This window comes from Lagopus muta, chromosome Z, assembly GCF_023343835.1.
Source record: "Lagopus muta isolate bLagMut1 chromosome Z, bLagMut1 primary, whole genome shotgun sequence".
Taxonomy (NCBI): Eukaryota; Metazoa; Chordata; class Aves; order Galliformes; family Phasianidae; genus Lagopus; species Lagopus muta.
Genome location: NC_064472.1, coordinates 41,970,873 through 41,991,937, shown reverse-complemented (window position 1 = coordinate 41,991,937; position 21,065 = coordinate 41,970,873).

Below are 21,065 nucleotides of genomic sequence, written 5' to 3'. Positions count from 1 at the left end.
GGGGGAGAGAGGAAGGGAGCAAAGGAGGAAGGAAAGAAGGAAAAAGGAAGGAAAAAGAAGGAAGGGTTAGGTGAGGAGGAAGGAAAGGGAGAAGAGGAAGGAAAGGACAGAAAGGATGGAAAGGAAGGATTTTCAGAGCCTTCCTCTGATTTCTAACAATTGAAACAAAATTAGATGACAAAATCTTTTTTGTTTTCTTGAACTCCTCTCTAAATAAGTCAGAACAAATGGCTAGTATACCTCCAGAAAATGCTTATGTAAGGTTTATTTATCTTTTAACTCGCATTTGTTAACCACAGATTAGTGGAACAGCCTCTTAACAGCAATTACTATTACTATTCCATTTTGGGCTATCTTCATGAGGCCAGTGAATCTTCAAATTACAGGCTGACCACTCAGGCACACAAATATTGGATCAACCATGTCTCCATAGGCATCACATTTGGATGATTATCCAAAAGCTGACATGCTAACATACACAATGAAGAAGGCTTACGCTCACAGCTTCAGAGTCATTTTCAATCCCTGCAATGGTTTCAAGTTCAGTCAAATCAGGGTGGCCTCAGACATAATGTGTTCCATTTTAGTCAGAGGAAAATAGCTGCTGAAGACAGACTTTGTAAAATACCATTCAGTTTGATAGGTTTAACAGTGCTTCATAGTGCTATAATCTCAAATATTAGGCTGCAAGGGAAGTTAGGAAACCAGAGCAAGGAATAAGTTTCAGTTTGCTTAAAGGCTTTGTAAATCTGAAATATATACATATACGCACATGTCTATATCTATATATATATAGACATGTGCATCTATATCATATATATATATACAGCTATGCATGTATACATATACTGTATGGGAACTGCTGAGTCACGGCCTGAACCTCTGATTAATCACCTGAGGCAAGCCATGAGTCAGCCAGAGGAGCACAGGTGAAGGCAATTCACCTGTGCTGCTGGAAAGGGTGGAGCCTGGCTCCACCCCTCCTAGACCTATTTAAGAGCTGGCTACCAGAGGGAAAGGATCTCTTCTGGAGATCACCTCTCTTGGTGTTTTGTGGTGAGCTCAGCCAAAGGGTAAGCTCTTCCACTTATTCTCTTTTTGTGATCGTTGTCTATTTTGCCTAACTCTCTTGATTATATTGTGATTATAACATCTTGATATCTATTGATTATACAATATACTAAGTGGAAAGAGAAACAATATATATTATTTTGTTCCCAGGAGTCCTTGCAGATAAGGAGGTATTGCTCTATCTTTCTGTTTTTACTAGTGTCTCAGAGCCTACATATTCAAATCACTACTTCCAAGATAGAAGTCTTTATGATCTCTATTTGCAAATCATTCATCCCAGATTTAATCTTTTTAAGGTCAAGTTCTCAGATGCCTGGATCCAAATAAATCTATTCAGCCAGCAAAGGAAATATAGAGATGGTGCTGAAGCACCACTTCCTTCTCTTATAGCTCCACATAATTTGTACAACTGTACCACTTGAAGGACTTCCAAAGAAAATCATTCAATCTCAGTCAACCTCAGTCAGAGATTTGTGATTATTAACTTACAAGACCACACATATTCTTGATCAAAGGGTTTTCTGCCAGCCTTGTAGTAGAGGCATGACCTTGTCCTAGTCCAGGTTACTACTACAGGTTGGTAGTTAATCGGCTCTTGTCTTTGAGAAAATGCATCTTCATATAATTACTGTTTAATAAACTAGCCCAGTAGAATAGAATTTCAAAAAGAGAAATGGTAGTCCTAGTAAGTCCTGATCTGAATAAGTAGTGGCAAGAAATTTGGCTTTAATCTACTTAGTTCATTTCTTCTATAATGCATAAATAATGTGTGTGATAAAGACAAGCTTGAAGAAACATTTTGATGGAACACAGGAACTCAAAGAGGATTTGGTTTCCCACTGTGCAGGGCATTATATAAGCAGTGATTTTAAAAAAGGTTGTCCTTTCCCCAGAGGCTTTAGAATTCAGTTTTCATGCTGATGATGGATTATTCACCATTTGTGAAACCTTGGTTGCAAAATGATTGCCTAATTAACCTAGAATCATAGAATGGATTGGGTTGGAAGGGAATTTAAGATCATATTTCAAACCCCTGCTATTGGCAGGGACACCTCTCACTTGACCAAGTTGCTTGGAGCCCCATCCAGCCTGGCCTTGAATGCTCCCAGGGAGGAGGCATCCACAGCCTCACTGGGCAACCTGTTCCATGCCTCACCACCCTCAGAGTAAAGAATTTCTTCCTGATATCCAGTCTAAACATACCCTCTTCCAGTTTAAAACAATTTCCCCTTATCCAGTCACTGCATGTCCTTCTAAAATGTCTCTCTCCACCTTTCCTGTAGGCCCCCTTCAGGTACTGGAATGCTGTTATAAGGTCTCCTCAGAGCCTTCACCTCTCCAGGCAGAACAGCCCCAGCTTTCTCAGTGTATCCTCACAGGAGAGGTGCTCCAGCCCTCTGATAATCTTTTCGGCCCTCTTCTGCACCTGCTTCAGCAACCCGATATCCTTCTTGTGTAGGGGTCCCCAGAACTGGACACAATGCTTTAGGAGGTGTCCTATGAGAGTAGACGGGCTGCTGGTCAAAATTCTCTTGATACAATCCAGGATACGGTTGGCCTTCTGGGATGTAAGAACAATTCTGGCTCATGTTATGTCTCTTTTGTTCCTCTTTTTTTCCATTCTTGAAAATGGGGGAATGTTTCCCCTTTTCCAATCAATGGGAACTTCACCAGACTGCCATGACCTTCCATATATGATGTATAGCAGCTTGGCAACTTCATCCACAAGTTCCTTCAGAACCCATGGATAGATCCCATCAGGTCCCATGGACATGTGCACCTTCAGGCTCCTTAGATGGTCTCAAAACTGATCTTCACTTACAGCAGGCATTGTCCGATACGTGGACAATGAATATCTCATCCTGAAATGTTATGGTATAGAGAGTTCCAGATGGGCACACTATATAACTGCTGTGATTTTGCAATTATAGCATGTATTTTGAATCACCTCTGGAATATGTAAAATTCAGCTGCTGAGCTCTGAATGGGGTCATCTGTACTGTGAACGACCATTTGGATCTTCATTTATTCAGTGTTTCCCCTAACTGAGAGTAGGGAGGATCATTAATGTCTTTCATTGCAAAAAAAAAAAAAAAAAGTCAAAACAAAGCTAGATATAGTAGTAGGTGTACATAGCCTAGAGCCAGCGCATTTGCACTGTGTACAGCAACCCATGCCAGAAACTTACCTTCTTTTACTTCATGCTCCATGGTGGGTTGAGGTCTGAGTGCCTCACTCCCACACAGTGCTCACTCTCTGGTTTCTTCTGAGAAGAAAGACCCTGGGCAGGCAGGAGCACTGACTTGTTGCCAAGGTTCCTCTGGATTGGGGGAGAAAGATCTAAGCTGTACTTGTGGATCAGACCTGCCCTGCCCCCGAGAAATGGCACGTACCCCAGAGCCACAGCTCCGGGTGAGCAGTGGAGCTTGCTGTGGTTGCTCAACAGATTACAGACTTTGTAATCTGCTGTTACCCACTTCTTCTCCTTCTGTGAGAAGAAAAGAATAAGAAACTGATTTTCTTTCAGTTTCAGTCAGGAGGCACTGACTTCTCTTGATTTTTTTCTGTTGAGTGGTCTGTGAAAGTTCTCCCACAAAATGTCACCCTTGTGTCATGGAGAGAATGAAAACAACCAGAAGATTATTATTTATCTTGAGGATTTGGAGTTTCTCTCTTTTCAATATTATCATCGTGTACAACTTGCTCACTGCTCTGAAATGTTAGGTGTGGATTCAGAGTCCAGCCTTTTGCTCCAAACAATATTTCAATTACTACATGGCAATTTTGTGAAACTGATGTCCTTACATTTTCTTTTTGTCAATTGGCAAAAAAGATATTGAGGCTTTCAGCTTCTAACTGCTTTTATTTTTTCTAGGTCTGCATAGCCGCAACTGTATTTTTCTGGCATGAACTTCTTTCAGGCAACAAAATGCTGCCTATGGAGAATGGTTCATCCTATTGTTTCCCAACAAAAAAAGAATTTGCGGGAGGGACAGAAAAAGTGGAACACTTAGAAGACAAAATAACCACAGTTGCAATGTTTCTGCATTCTTTTCAGGCTTCTGCAGCATATGAAGGTAGCCTGGAAAAAGGATGGAAAGAGTTACCAAGACATGATGCATGAAATCTACAATCACATATAACACACACACACACACACACACACACACAAAAATAAATAAATAAAAATTAAACCTCTTCTGCTTAATGTAATAAGTGAACAAAGTGCTAAGGCCAAGTCTACAGGTAGGAGCACTGACAGATGGAAGTCTCAAGTCGAAAAAAATCTCTGTAATAATTCTTGCTCTACAAATGTTTGTTTGTTTGTTTATTGCAGGACTGGATGGGAAATGAAATTATTACTCCTTATAATGGGATTACTCCTTATATAATTACTCCTTATATATGGGAAATACATTTGAGTGCCCTGATGGTTTGTGATGGTAAAAAATACTTTTAAACACACTTCTAAGACAATTTACTTTTCCTTTATGTTTTGTTGGAGTAGAAAGAAGAGTACTGATACTACATTTACTTTCACTAGGGCTACAGCTAAGGCCAAATCAAAAAATATACAAGTAGACTTTTTAAGATGTCTTAGCACTACCAAAAGGATTCTGGAAATGATGGATATCACAGAGCCTAAGCCTGCTCTCATAAAAAAACTGGCTACATCAGAAGTGCAAAATCTTAGACCAAAATCAGCAAGCCATGTATGAACTGTGCATCTCAAGAATGGATGCATGGTCAAACAGATGCATGACAGGCATACAGAATGCAATTCAACATCATTCATTACAGCTTTCCTTTACCTTCACAGTAAATGTTTTTTCAGACAACTAAAGACCTAGACTATAGTATCTGTCAGTCACAAAACTAATGAAAGGAGCTGTGTCTTGTGTTTTTCATGTTAATCTGGAAATTGGAAGTGAACTATGAAAAATCCTGTATTATCTGGAGCACATTGTGTTTAGGATTAGTGCCAGGTTCTTGAGAGCCTTTGCATCTGGGACGTCTGGGACTCAGTGGGGTTGGCTTCAGGTGTGCAATGGGACATTTTTGTGCAGAGGAGCTGTTGTGCTCTTCTTGTCCCTTATTCTATGGCTGAAAGAAGGAGTGTTTAAGTGTCAGTGACTGGTGACTATTCTGAAGTTAAGCTAAAATTAATCTTAGAACCACAAACTATTTCATAACATTTTTCATAATAACAACATTTATTGCTTTGTGATTCTAAGCCCTTCCCTGTTTCTTCATTCTGAAAATCCCCCATTGTACTGGCTTCTTCCTGCCACATTGAAGGGAACAGCTTGTATGAATCAGGGATGAGCCAGTCTCTTAAATATGAACACCCAGCTATCTCTCTTTGTCTTGACTGTGCAGACAGATCAAAGTTATATCTTCAAATATCTTCCCATTCTCCCACTCTTTTGCTGTGTGTAAGGAAGAAGTGAATGAAACCAGGACATTGATTGAGTTAGGATATAATAATTTGAGAACATAGCTGTCATTCTGTGTACCGTATTCAGTAAAAGGTAATTTCTGTTTGTAATTTTCTTGTATTCATTTCAAACAAAGCTAAACTCCTTGTGAAGGTGCATGAGAAGCTTTTTATATTGAGACCCAAGATGTTTTCCACTGTAGTTTTAGAGATTACCAGAAGAAATCACAAAGTCTTTCAACGCATAAGCATCAAAGTTCACAACATAAACATCTCAAGAAACAGTGTACGAACTCACACTAAAACAAATTTTGTATTATTTATGCAGTTGTCAGTCTTTTAAGAGCTAGAAAAAGCTCTCTTTCCAGATTTTATGATTCTTCAGTACTCTGGAAAATTCTGGCTGGTTTAACAATGTCCTTAAACTTTTCAATTCCATCTTTGAGAGTACAGAATCTCCTGATCTCCTCTGTTCATCTGGCAGCATTCTCACAAACAGACTGAAATAGTTAATCAGCAAACTGCTTTAACTTAGCATAAATGTGGGAATTTAAGCACAAATATAAAACAGTAAACCACCACAAAATCCACTTTTTTCTCCCAAATCAAAATAAAACCAGTAACGTTAAAGGGTGAACATGATGAGCTCCTCTACAGAGCTTTCACAGTCAGTTATAGTCTAATAGCAAGTGTAGAGCATTTACTGCATGCAATGCTGGGTACTGCAGGATTTCATTGTGAATCTGCAGGCGACTGACTTTTGAGCATTTGGACGGAGTACACAGCCAACTAAGATTACCACAGAAAACATGGGACATAAGAAGTATATTGTTTTCTGACCATGAAAGGACCACACGCATGTTCCATGTGGAATTCACACTGGACCATCTTCAAAAACATAGAAGATGCATTCTCTGTTATGCTCACAGGCTGGTTTAATTAAATATAGGCATTAGGCTGTAAATGTGTTTGCAGTTTCACATTGAAACGCTGCTGTACTTCAAGTAACTTCCTCACTGGAGCTTATGCCTTTAAAATGGGAAATTACTTTTTCATTCTACTTATGGCCACAGAGGTTTGTGAAAGAATATGCTTCTATAAGTCAGAATCTTGAAAAACACGGTATGAAAAATCATGTAGATCATTTATATTTATGAATTTATTAAGAAATAAAAAACATATTTACAAAGTTTTAAACTCAAATATATACCTATTCATCATATGATGAATTTGTTCCCAGTTTTCTATTTTATTAATAAATTTTAAGGGGCAGTCTTTACTGTAATGTATAATCATATTTTCTAAAGATGTATGTTTACATGTATACTTACATAAAATGAAATTTATGTTTTATTCAGTTTACTGTATCAAAGCTAGAAATGGCTAAAAGCACACATGAAAATATTTGTAGTCAAAACATAGTTAAATAAATTTTACTACATTATCTTTTTTAACAACATTAAACCCAATCTTTTCTCCTGGCATAGCTATTTTTAGGCTTGAGAAATAGTCCATATAACATCACATTTCTTCTTCAAGAAACATCCCTTCATGGACAAAAATAAAATCTAGTAACATTTGTCTTCTTTTTAATGTACATTTTGTACTTATGTGTTACACCAGTACCTAGCACACTGCTATGAGGTCATGATCTATGTAGCTTTCTGATAGCTTTCTGGTATGGCTGCAAGCTTACAAATACATTGTTGCTATATTTTGCATAAGCAGATAGGCGGGGAGCATGAGGGCAGATTTATCAATTTTTCCTAGTTAAAAGCAGGAAAGAGAAGATTTAACAAAAAGTGACTCACAGACATGGACTAAAAAGAACATAGAATTTGTTTATTTTGCCTTTTGTTAAGAGGATTTCTTGCCCGGAGAAAGGCAATATCCCTTTTTACTCTTACATCTTAACTTCATCATCTAAGTATACAACTTTGCCCGTTCCAGCATGAAAGAAGTTATGTATCTCTCAAAAATTCAGGAAGCAGTACACTTAGGGCTGAAAAATGTACCGATTCCTGTTGAACACATCTTTTTTTCTTCTTTTTTTTTTTTTTTTTTTTTTTTTTTTCTTTTTTTCACAATTTTTACTTACCTGCAGATATTCAGTGGGCCATGGACAAATTATCACAGGATGGGAAAAGAGGCTAAACTAATGAGAAATAGGCATCAACAAAGTCACCACAGAAATGAGAGGGTCAGAGACTTCCAAGGTTTAGAATCAGTGTAGAACCAACTGTAAGACAGAAAGCTCCTGATTGGTGGCAAAGCTGGAGAAAGCATTGCTGGAAGTCCCACGCTTTCAGCATCTGCAGCCTAGCAGACCAGTTTGTCCAAGATGATTTTTTTCTCAGATGTGTGTTTTCCTGATGGCAGTTCATGTTGCGCCTTCTGTTTTGACCTTCTCTATTTGGGGAATTAAGATCTGAATTTGGACAAGGCATTGCTCTCAGACTTGCCAGCAGCTTCTAGCACCCTTTACTCTGCAGAAGGATGTTTTTGAGGGATTTTTGCTTTCTATCTCTGTAATTAAGTTTGGAAGCACTTTTTTTTTAAGGCATACATCTCACTGGTTATGGGATGCTGGGTGGTTGTGCGTTATTTGTATTGCTGTCAGTGCACTAGCTGTACTAGTTCTAGCATAGTTTTAAGACGCTTGTTGTTTTTGACAAATTCCTTGAATTCCACATGGTTATCAAATCATGTCTGAGGTTGGATTGGCACTTGGGATACTTCTTAGACACTTCCCACTCATGTTGCTGTCTTTGAGGTGACACCCTGTGGGCATGTTTTATTTCCTTCCCCCATTACTATATTCCACAGACCTAGAAGTTCTTGTGAAAGACAGCAGTGTGCTTAATAGCCCATTTCCAGGTGACACTGACATGATGAACATGCTGAGCAGAGCAGCTATGTGTAACTGGCTTTGTAACACAGGCATAGGTACAAATTGAATGGAGCATTCAGGTCCCCTGGTAGCTGCAGATATACATAGCTGAGCAAATAAACACTCCTCAAGAGGCTCAGCACTGCTTACTCCTGCTCTGAGGAAAAAGGCATTTTAAATAGATGGTTTGGAAGGATCGAAAGAATTTGGAGGAATGGAATGAATGTTCTGGTCTTTACAGCTGAAGTTTCACCTCTTCCATAGCTTCGATTGTTGTCAGCACAGTCCTCAGGGCACCGTGTCTCCTGGTTATGGGATGCAGGACTGCTGAACGAGCTGCCATCTTACTGTAGTGACAGCTATACATTTCTGCTGCTGTGAGTCTGCATCCATGCACATCTCAAGTCAAAGTTTAGTATCAAAAACATATGTTGTTTTAATCTGCTTTATGTCTTGTATCGGTAATAACAGCAGTAATATAACCCATTTATTTTGCCTGAATGAAAGAAGCCAAAAGCCTCTCTTTTAATGATTTTTCCATTCCTGCTGTTTATATTTTTATAGTGCCTATTAATTGGAGACTATTAGTAAAACAATACTGTGTACGTTATTTAGGAGTCCTGTTTGAAAAGGACTCATTAGCTGACAAGTTGTTACATAGAAATACTTCAGTCTTTAAAATAAATAAATAAAGAGAGTGTGTACTTCAGTACAGTGCTGTATAGCTGGCACCAAAAGGAGTTCCCCCATTTTCTAAAAGCCCTTCCATGGGGGAGAGTGAGCTTACTTCCTAAGGAAATTACTGTAGAGGTGTCTGTAAGAGAAAACCAGGCACTACTTTGCAGCTCTACAACTGCAATGAGAGCAGTCATGAATGAACACCAAGCCAAAAGAATGATGCATGTTTACATTATGCTTACTATATTATTCCTGCAAATGCATAAAAATGTAGCTGACATGAACAAATGCCATGCATAACAGTTAGCATTTGGGAAAGAGTTTGGTTCTGGGTATAGTGCTCTTTGTTGAAATTCTGCTCTAAAAAATCCCTCCTGCAGAAGGCTGTGGGCTTGAAGAGCTTGAAGTCACTGAGATAGGAGCAATGCAGAATGCAACAGGTGAGCAGAGTCTGACAGAAGACTGCAGCAGCGCAGACATTCCTTTCTAAGCAGGGCTTTTATTCAGAAAAGCCCGACTGACTCTTGCTTTGTCCCATGTCTTTTGCACAAGCAAAGCTTGCCTTGTGCTCAGCAGTGCTTTGCACTGCCCCAGTGACAGATAGAGGGGAGAGACCACATGTATGTTTCCATTGGTGCCCAGAGAGGTAACCCCTCCAGCTGAAACAGTGCTGGTACCAGTGTGTGTGGGGATAACTTCTAATCTGGGTACCTGGGTATTTTCTGTGGGTACTTCTCTGTGCCTTCATGATCACTTAACACTGACACCATAGGACAAAAGAAAAATCAAGTGGAAGGCACGTGAGTGACACCACCTCCCCAAAACAGACATATGTAAACCATGATCTTACTGCAGTGAAAATAAAGAAAATTGTAGAATCACAGAATCATTAAGGCTGGAAAAGACCGTGGAGATAATCTAATCCAACCATCAACTGATCCTCACCATGCCCACTAACCACGTCCCTCAGTGCCATATCCACACAATTCTTAAACTCTTCCACGGATGGTGACTCTCCAACCTCCCTGGCTAGCCCATTCCACCACCTTACCACTCTATCTGAGAAGAAATTTTTCATAATATCCAACCTGAACCTTTCCTGGAACAACTTGAGTCCATTCCCTTCCATTCTTTCACTTGTATCTGGGAGAAGAGGTCAACCCCACCTCGCTACAATCTCTTTTCAGGTGTTCATAGATAATAACAACGTCTCCCCTGAGCCACCTCTTCTTCAGATTGAACAATCCCAGTTCCCTCAACCACTCCCCAAAAGGTTTGTTCTCCAGATTCCTCACAGTTTCACTGCCCTTCTCTGAACAAGCTCCAGAGCCACAGTGTCCTTCTTGTAGTGAGAGGCCCAAAATTGAGCACAGCAGTTGAGATGCCATCAGCTAAAGGGTAAATCATTTTATTCCTTTGGGAACAGTTAATGATGTGACTTCTCTTATTCCTCATAAATATGAGGTTTCCCAGATTGACACACTTAAAATGTAAAAATATTTTAAAAGTTTAGATGATGACTTAAGAGAAAGTACATTCATTATTTCTTTCAAGGTTAGCAAATCAGCCCAATAAGACAGAAACTTGTGTTGCGAAGCCTGTAATATAGTGGAAATCAGAAGATTCTACCACAAGTGAGTTGTGAATATGATTTTATTGTATCGCACAGGTCTTAAAAATCAATGTCTTCAATAAGATTATCTTGGAGAAAAATTATTTTCAGGAGCAATTTTCTGTTTCAGGAGCAATTTTCTGTTTTGTATGTTCTCTTTGTGACACTGGTGCATTCATCATGCAATTAGTATACAGTCTGAATGACTGCTTAAATAGGAGCAGAACTGCACATGGATTCAGTTCTGTCAAACTCCTCAACAAGAGAATAAGAGTTATAAATGAGTCCTGAAACTGAATGGTTCAAGTAGTGCTACATTTACAACTTAATTCCTTGTGCCTGCCTGTTTCCTCTGGATTTATTAACTTCTGAAAACTCTTCCGTGCCCATGTGAACCAGTACAGAGAAAATTAGCCCAGATCTGAGGCAAGCTGGCACCCACGCACACCTGCACATCCGGGCACAGATAGGACACTGCTGTGGAGTTCTGTTATCAGCGAGGCAGGATCCTACAGGCAAACAGTAGACTGATGAATGCTGAGCCTAACTTTTGTATCGATTAAGAAACATGAACAGCCAAACATAGGAAACTGTGCTGCTGTGCAGAGCTAAGATCTCTGCCCCTGGTGGAAGGGTGGAGGAAAGGGAAAGCAAAGACCTGCCAGTTTCTAATTGCAGCCAGATCTAGCTAAATCTCTGGAATATGCCACATGAGTAACATTTTGCAGTCTTACAATGTACTCTCAAGTTCTCAAGTTGATTTTGAGTTTTCGAATACTCTAAATCTGCATTTGCATTTTTTAGCTGGTCATAGGTTAAGTGCATTCGCACATGATGTGGGCTTCCCATTCTAATATCTTGCATCTTACTTACACGTGTAAAACTTTAGCAAACCTTGACAACCAAGCTCAACCAGAACAGAAAGAAGCCATAATAGGTGCTTCCCTGCCACATTTCCTAACACTTCTGGTTGATTAGTTCTGAGGAGTTTAACTGACTATACCTAAAATATACCCTTCCCTCACAGCCACTCCTGCATGCATCAGTGCAATTGTGTATCCAGCTAGCACTACAAGAAGGATAGTACAGGTGGCAAACTCCCTATTTCCTCAGCCACCCTCAGTGTATTTACATGCCAGAGTAATGAGGGTGGATGACAAGCTGCTGTTCTTCATCACAAGCCTTGCAGATCCCTCATTAGAGAGGTCATAGGTGCTGATAACCTCTGCTTTTCAAAGTGCCACCACAAGTGGTGAGGCAGGAAGAAAACAGTAGCTGGTGAATGTAAAGCTGGAAAGAGAAAAGAGACAGCAGAGGTTTTACAGCCTTGGGAAGAAAAGTGAGCAGGCTGCATCAATTTTAAAAGGTGAGGGAGGGAAAGGAGAATAAAATATATTATTTATACATTTTTCTACAATTTTCTTTAAAAGTCACCTTGATTGGAGACTTTCCTGCTGTGTATTCAGAATGCAATATTTTTGCAACCACACGGAATGAGATGAAGTGTCAGGTCTTGAAGATTTAGCCTAGTGCTCACCTTGTATGCTGCACTGGGACAGCATTTTTTGAGGTCCAGATCACTACACTTGAAGATTGAGTACTTGGAGGCAAGGAATGTTAAAGCAATTTTTGAAAAAGTATGGGCTAAAAGATAATATAAATAAATATAAATATATATTAAATACAAAATGTAATAAAATCTGACTAAAGAGTTATACATGATGATCTTGCTTTGTTTAAAGATATAGATCAGTCATGTGTGAGTTTCAACACAGACTTATCTTGTAAGAAGCCTAAATATCAATGTTTCAGCTTATTGGTTTATTTTTAAACATTCTCTGCCATTTTTACTTTACAGCAACAAACTGTTTTGCTCCCAGAAGCCAGTACACCCAAATACTTTTATTTTCCAACTGTATTTTTTCAATTCACATAATCTGGAGATGGTCTTAAATAATAGGTTTAAGAAATAAATAGTCTTAAAAATATAATAGGCTGCAACAAGATGAGGCTATCTAGGTTCACTTCATTACTTAGAGAAGCTGCCATCAGCACAGAAGGCTGATGGCACACCTGTCAGGATGACACTTGGCCTTCTGCATATATATTCATGTAGATAGATGTAGCCCTGTAAGTTAGGCCATCCTTAGATCTGGGGTTTCCACAAGATGCACACTAATTCTACACTCCATTTTTGAATTGCTACCAGAGTGTATTTGGAAAAGCAGAGTAAAAGCTCAGAAAGAGTGGATCAAGTACGAACATCCAAAGTCATCTGGCATACCTCAACTCTGTCAAATCCTCATTCAGAATAGAAAATAATCACATGACGAAATACTTTGACTTGTTTAATGTGTGTACTTTCCTTCTTATCTGGCTGTTTCTGACTGATGTACTACGCGTATCTCCAGCAATCTGCAGCTCAGGTACTGAGAGGAGATGGTATTAATGAGAAGCAGTACATCTGGTGACACTGACTGACTGCAAAAAACATAAAATCATTCACAGGGTGTTGTGGTCAAATAGATGCAAAGAGGACAAATAAGATTGTATGTAAACAATTGCTCTACTAATTCACCTTTCTTGGAAGAGATTGAATTACTTAAAACTGATACTGTATCCTCTTCCATTCTGTGTCTTAGAACAGATGGCTGCACAATTTTAGCATACACTGTTTCTGAAAAAAACAGTAAGTAGGGAATTATTTAGTCAATTTCAACCAGGTTTGAAAGTGAAGAAGGTTCTCAAGGTGTTACAGTGGTCTGATGTATGTCAGGGAAAACGAGATTCATTAATACTACTTTGAGAAGAACAATGTACTTTATGTTTGTTTCCATATTCAAAGTCATTTCTTTTGTATCTGTCATAAAACAGACACAACAAAGTTTTGCATCTTATTTGTAAGGAAAGACTGAGACTCAGAAAGATAATGGGAAGGGCAATACTGCTTTTATATGTTCTGTGGACAGCAAATAAGTAGGCTGTGCTTAGTTTCATTTTTTAAAAGACAGATAAGACTAGCTGTGTAATTACGTGTAATTAAGGACTCAGAAATGGCTGAGAAATTTCTTGCTGATTTACTTCATTATGCTGCTTGTTTTTCTGTGACAGCAATCCTTATGTTTCCTGTATGCTGCTTTTTCCTGATACTGCTAATCTTTTCGAGGTTTCTGTGTCACGATATTGCTTACAGCATCATGCCACCCAGGAGTAAGAATGCTTTGCCTGCATGCCCAGATGTCCCTTGGAGCAGAATGGAGCAGTGCTGATTTCCACATGCCTCCTTAGCTTTCCTTGGTCACAACTGACATACACTGACATAAGCGAGCAGAATATACTGATTCTCTGCATTACCACTGGATAAACTTTGAAGTGCAGTAACTAATATTAATGAATAATTCGCAGACCTCAGCAGAGGAATTATTCAATTCTAAGCTAAACTACAGGTGAAATAATATGAGGGATTACTGAAATTCTCAGTTACTTGACCTAAGAATGAGTCCTTGGTGAAAAGCAATAGATTGTTTCTGCAGACTCAGTGTTTAAAACAGCAGAATTTCATATAGCTTTTTTGCCTGGGCTGAATCAAAAGAGAATTGGCCAGCAGGGCAGGAGAGGTAATTGTCCCCCTCTTCTATGCCCTTCGTGAGGCCTCACTTGGAGTACTACGTCCAAGCCTCGGGCCTCCAGCACTAGTAAGATTTGGAGCTGTTGGGTGAGTTCAGAGTAGGTCACAAGGACGGTAAGAGGGCTAACGCACCTTTCCAGTAGAGATATGCTGAGGGAACTGGTCTTGTTCAGCCTGGAGAAGGTAAGGCTTTGGGGAGACCTACAACTTACAAACAGGAGAGAGATTTTTTACACTGTCTCATAGTGACAGCACAGAGGGGAATGGTTTAAAACTACAAGAGAGGAGATTTAGATTAGATATTAGGAAGATATTTTATACATGGACAATGGTGAAGACCAGTGAAACTGTGGGTGCCTTGTCCTTAGAGGTTGAATGGGGCCCTGGGCATCTTAATCTAGTGGCTGGCAACCATGCCCCTGGCAGAGGATTGGAACTGGGTGGTCTTTAAGGTCCGTTTCAAAGCAAATCATTCTGTAATTGTAAAGTTCTATGATTCTATGACGATATTTTTTATGCCAACACTGGTGCCCATGTGGCTGCATGATGAAATAGATTAAGAAACCAAATTGGCCAAAAGTTAGTAGCAGAAATGGCTGTCGAGCATTCCTTCAGAGTCACTTCAGAATCAGTTTGGTTGGCTCACTATCATCAGTTCACAGACCTATGCTGGTACAAATGGTTTGCAGTAATGTCACAAGAACAGCTTCGTGATGCTCAAAGTGAACAGATAATGATCTTGAACTCACTCACATGCCATAGAGCTACACAAGCATTTTGTTACATGAACAACTGTTATTTTCTGAAAATTCCTTGTTCAATGTCTCTTTTTAAATGCAACTGCTTGCACTTCTATCAGCCCCTCACGATAGTATTTATATTACCTTTCCACAAATGAAATTACAAGTGGCTTCAGACTTTATTTCTTCTGCTTTACTCTATTTTATCTTGAGAGGGAAACTGTTCTCTGTAACAGTGCTGGTAAGATACAAACCCTTGTTGTAGTCATACTGCATCAAGCTCAGTATTTATTCCATTTTGGTGTTCAGATGTCATGCAGAGTTATTATTAAACAAATTATTTATTATTAAATTATTTATTCATTTTTAAATAACAATATTAAACACATTGGTGAACATTATTAGTGAAGAACCAATTTGATTATTTAAGAAGAAAATTCTGGCACATATTACGAAGGTAAAACTGAATGAGTAATGAATTTTAATGTTCACTCCTTTCCATTTTTTTTTAGATTTAGATTAAATATGTCTTGCATTCTCCCAGCCTAATGATTTTTTTTTTTCCAACTGATTTGTTTTATAAGGTATAAAAGCTGAGCTGGAAAACAAACTGTAAATTGGGTCACACTTTGACTGAAAAAGAAATTAAATGCTCAATTTCCTCTATTACTATGTATCTTTTAAGAGCTGCCCTTTATCTTCAAGAATCCAAACTGGAAGTGGCTTTCCAGAGTTTTACAAGTATAATCACACTCAAAGAACAGCACAGAGTCCAATACTTTTAAAATATGGTCTTTCGGCTAGCTCTGTAGGTGTAGATTTAGATACTAATGCTGATTTCATACAAATCTGGGCTCTGCATTACATTGTGCTATCTATTAGTAATACTGAAAGCTCATTTAAAAGTCCTATCAGGCATTTCATAGCAAAGAAAGGCTCTTCTGGAGTGGTCCTTACTGTGGAGTTTTACTATGAAGATCAATCTTTATTGTTAAAGAAAAGGAAGCTTAGTACTCCAACATGGAGTTTACTACAGTTCTGGAGCAAATCTTGTCAGTGAACTTTTTTGACACAAACAAATAAAAAAACCCACCTCTTCAAGTATGAAGTCTAGTAAGAAAAGTCTTTGAATACTTTTAATACTATTCCCTGAGTTCTAAATTCATTTTAAAGGACGCTACTTCTGTAGCTCTTCTTGTTTACTCCTGTTATTTTAAATGCAATATTTACATTATAGTTGCAGCTTTGTTTCTCCAAGGGCCAAGCAGAGGTTATCACTGAAAACCACTCCACAAGTACTAGCTAAATATATCCATTGATTAGTACTAATCACCTCTTAAAGTTAGGTCCTTATCCCTAATGTAATGCCTAAGGATGCTGTTACTTTTTTATTTGTTTGTTTGTTTGATTGTTTGTTTGTTTGTTTGTTTTTGCTCTTGGAATCTACTGCCTTCTTCACCACAGAAAAAAATTTATGCCTCCCTCTCACTCAGTTGAGGCACACCAAAAATCTGTAAGCAGAACTGGAGGAATCTGTTCAGAACAAATACAAGCTCAAAGTAGGCAATGCTAACAACTTGAAAGAGTGTAATTTCTTTATTCTGTTGTTCGTCTTTTTTTCTTTCTCTCTTTTTTTTTTTTTCTTAGCAATATATGTTCTGAGTGCTAAGGGGACTGGAAGTGGTGAAATGACATAGAAAAGCTGATTACAGAGGACTACAATCTTGCTCAGATGCATTAGATACTTCACAAGGACATTTGTATACATGAGTTTTTCAACCCAGTTGTACAAAACGAGTATAGTCAAAGTTTCAGTTCAGCATCCACATATCAACTGATAATTATTTACTTATTGCTTACTTATGCCACAGTAGTAAGAAGAGATGCCATGAAGATAAACATAGTGAAATAGAGCCATTTCTCTTCAAATTTTAGATTACCAATGGACTTTACTAGCAATGCTATGTGTCATAGTGTGATCACTTAAAAAGATGTTAGGCAGAATATAACTCTTAAGGCATATGCAAGGAAAGGTTTGTTTACTCATTGAGTAGACATCTATCTCCAAAAAAAAACCCCAAAAATTTAAAAAATTGCACCATGATGCAGAGTAAGAACATGATGTTTTGTAATATCCTAATTCAACTGAAAATGTGTAAACAGAGAGAGTGCAAGGTTGTCCTGCAATCTAGTGAAATCTCTCACCACTGAAGCAAGCCAGAAACAGTTGGAATGCCATGAATTCAGACCCTTTCATCTGCATTCGCTTTAAAATATTATCAAACTCCAAAAAGGCAGTTCCTACCCTACTTCAATTTAGTTTTTAGCCTAAACACAAAGATGTTTGTTCATATCCATCTCCTGAAATGCACAAAAAGTAATCATTTTTCACTTAACCACCCTTTGCCCATCAGATTAGCAGAAGAGTTCTCATTGTCTTAAGTTCCTCATTTATAGTACAGTTCTATACTATGTCCTCTGATCAGCACACTGAACTCAGCTTTATTATTAATTTCTGTGCAGTGCCACTAATTTATTGGGACTGAGTTTATAAGAGAGCTTAGCTCTTTATATGCTCTGACCAGTTCAGTCTACAGGTGTTATTTATAGCTGTAATGCTATCATTTTTCTAGAGATGATCAATATTCCACTAAAAAATTTGCTTTCAGTAAAAACTTTCCTCCTTTTCAGCACTTTCTTGGTGCAAAGGAAATTGGTATTTCAACAGCCCAGGTTTCAAACAGAAGCTCAGCAAAAGCTGAATGTGCAAAATTGAGGAACAAGCTTGGAAAGTTTGAGAAGACTCAGGCTCAGGTTTGCTTATGGATAATATTTTTACTCCTCCCCAGCTTCCTTTTCTTTTCTTTTTTCTTCTTCTTTTTTTTTTTTTTTTTTTTTTTTTTTTTTTTTTTTTTTTTTTGGTCATTTTTTGAGGGAGAAGAAGGGAGGTAGCAGCAAACTGAAAAAGGCATGTAAGGAAATAAGAAGAAGGGTAGAAAGTAATGACCTGTAAGATTTGGTGACATACAGTCTTCTAGTGATACTTAAAGTAGATGCAGTCTTCAGCAACATAACCTGATTATAAGCTCCTCTCTGGCCTCCCACACAGGCCTGTGAATCTAAACCAAGATATAGTTGTCCCTAACATTCAAATGCAAAATTGCAGCAAACAAAGCAGCCCTTGATTTTCACATTACAGTTTCCACTATGGGGTAAAGGAGCACCTTGTTCTGCAAGTTGCTCCAGTGAATTCAGTTTTTCCATGGCACTGACCCTCCCACATGAGAGAAGATGGAGGGATCCTGACCTTGGTTTGTACTACGGAGGAAAGGACAGAAAAATGCTGATTCTACAACTTGTGTAACAAGTTATAATTATCAATTTTTTCTTCATATCATTAGGTCCATGTAGTCTGGTATCCACTGTTCAGGATTTTAAAAGAAAAATATATATTGTTGCTTTTCTTTTTGTTATACCCAACTAGCTTCAGAAAATACTTTCAGAAATTTAGAACTGTTTCCTTGTGGTCATACAAACAGTAGGGTGATCCAAGGGACCTGCCCAGTGTGTTTCTATGAAGTGTGATAGCTAAAAATTAGGAATTATTAGGAATTTTTGTAATGAATGTATTTTATTTGTTTTATTCCCTTGTTTTCCTTTCATACAAGAAAAGCCTGTTCCAACAACACATTTATTATGTAACAAGAGTTAGCAATTCCTCCCAAGTGATACATGTGTAACTTCCATGACACTTTTGCTCAGTTTACAGGTCAACTGCTTATTCCTTAATGAAAGAAGAAAAAATGTTTCTGTTATGATAAAGGTGCTGAAATCTTAGAAAGAGCTCCAGATTAATGTGGAACTTCTGTAAATCATGGTTCCTTTGCAAGGCAACCAGTGGGAAGGGTTTCCCCAAGCTACTCTTATTTTGCTAAGAGTGTCATCTTGTGGAATTCTTGGAACACTCTTCAGCCCAGATTGGCAGCTAAAGAGAAGGATTAGTTTTCCTCCTGGTGGAGTAATCCATCATAGATGAGGGTGATTGCTTTTAGGAAAGCAGTTCGTCAACAAAACAAAAGAAAATGTGCTTTCCTGACATACACGGCTAATGAGACACCATTCCTCTGTCTCCTCTCCAGTGTTTTTATCTAATGATAAGGCATGGTGGGGGGTTTTCGGTTTCTTTTGTTATTGATGTTTTTCTTTAATCTGCAGCAGCTGCACAGACTTTGTTATCAACTTGTATGATCTTAAATGAAAAGACACTCAGCACCCGGAGGTCTGCACAGGCTTCATTATACCTAATGGGTTTGAATCCCCCACCAGCTAGCCTCTGTGGTGCTGATGGTGATAACCTTGATGCCACGGTACAAAAGTGTTTCTTCAGATGTCTTCAACCAGTTAAGCTTTTTGTGATGCCCGCTTTAGACAATAGTACTGTCAAATCAATGGCAGCAATAATCAGAAATGTCAATGTTGAGAATGCAATTTATTTCCTGCAATCAATGCTGTACTGTGTGGCTCTGTGCCAAAAACAAATTTCATTTCTCTTTAATTATCTAAAGCAATTCATGCTTTAAAGCATTCTTTTGAAGTAGCATGCCAAGAAAATACAGGTTAGACAATTGAATTATATTATGTGGTACAGCAGACAAGGACAGAGTTTTAAAAATACTGTTCAGCATAATTCACTATACAGTGGCTTTAAATTTATCCTTGTGTTACTCAGCCCACACAGCTTTTATATGAGACTTTTAAACTAAATAAAATAAAATAAAAGGCTATAAGGCCACTAGCTGCAGATCTGAAAATTCTTTTCTACTGTATTTGTATCTTCCTCTTCACATGAATAAACCAAAATGAGCAAATTTTTGAAAATAGTAATGAACTCTCTATCCACCTCATAACACTAGGACTCACCCATTTAAGTTCTGTCAAATAAATCAACGGCACTACTTAATTTAAGAGCAATTAATTGCCAGTGAAGTCAATGCAACTGGACATAAACCATACCTCTAAGAGACTGTGTTTTTCTAAGTAGTTCCTTTCAGATATCATGACACCACAGCTTATAAATGAATTACTGTACAAAAAGATACCACCATACATATCTAGAAGTATGAGTTTACCAGGAGGTGAATACGCACCTTTACTGTATGAGGTCCGATTTTCCGAAGTGGGTTCCTGTATGTTTGTTTATATGGGGAAGTTCTCCTTATTGCATCTGAACTAAAGGAAATTAAGAGCTTCCCAAAAGAAGGAATACTACACATAAACTGAAAACACAAGTCATACATCTGCAATGAACTAAAGAACTGTTACTACTGCTGTTTATGCAAGGTGATAGTAGCCACGTGCACAAAGGCAGAACACTCAGCCAAACTTTTCAGAGAAAAGTACTATTTTCCAAATGATGTTAAACTGTCACAACATCAATAAAGATAGAGAAAAATGAGTAAACATTTTAAGTAACCTCATGAACATACATATTTGAGCCTTTGAGTAGCTGGTAGTTTAGTGAAACCACACCTATTTGCCCATATATTTTGCAGGAGGGTACAGAATGCTCAAAAGCGTGTGTCATTGAACTTAAACTAGGTGTTCTCTCTTAAGTTTCAAATTTAGCAAAAATTTAGTAGCAGAGCATTACAGTGTACTTTTATGTTTAATAAGTCTTCATTAATTCATTTGCTAGTAGGTTAAATGATATCAGTAATAAGAAAAATGAAACTGCCAAAATAAATATAGAAAGTGTATGGTGATGCATGGTTCTTGTAGGAAGTGGATAGGAGTTGTTCTTTGCATTCCTTTCCTACTTTGCAAAATAAAAGACATTTTTTCTTTGTTATTTAAAAGGAAATGCTCTACTACAGGAATGTCTAGAGTTACAATTCATAATACATTATTTTGACCCAGACTCATTTAATATTTTAGGGAAGACAAATTGATTGGTCTTTCTCCATTGGAACATGAGAGTACTTGACAGAATGAAAAGGCTTAGAACCCAC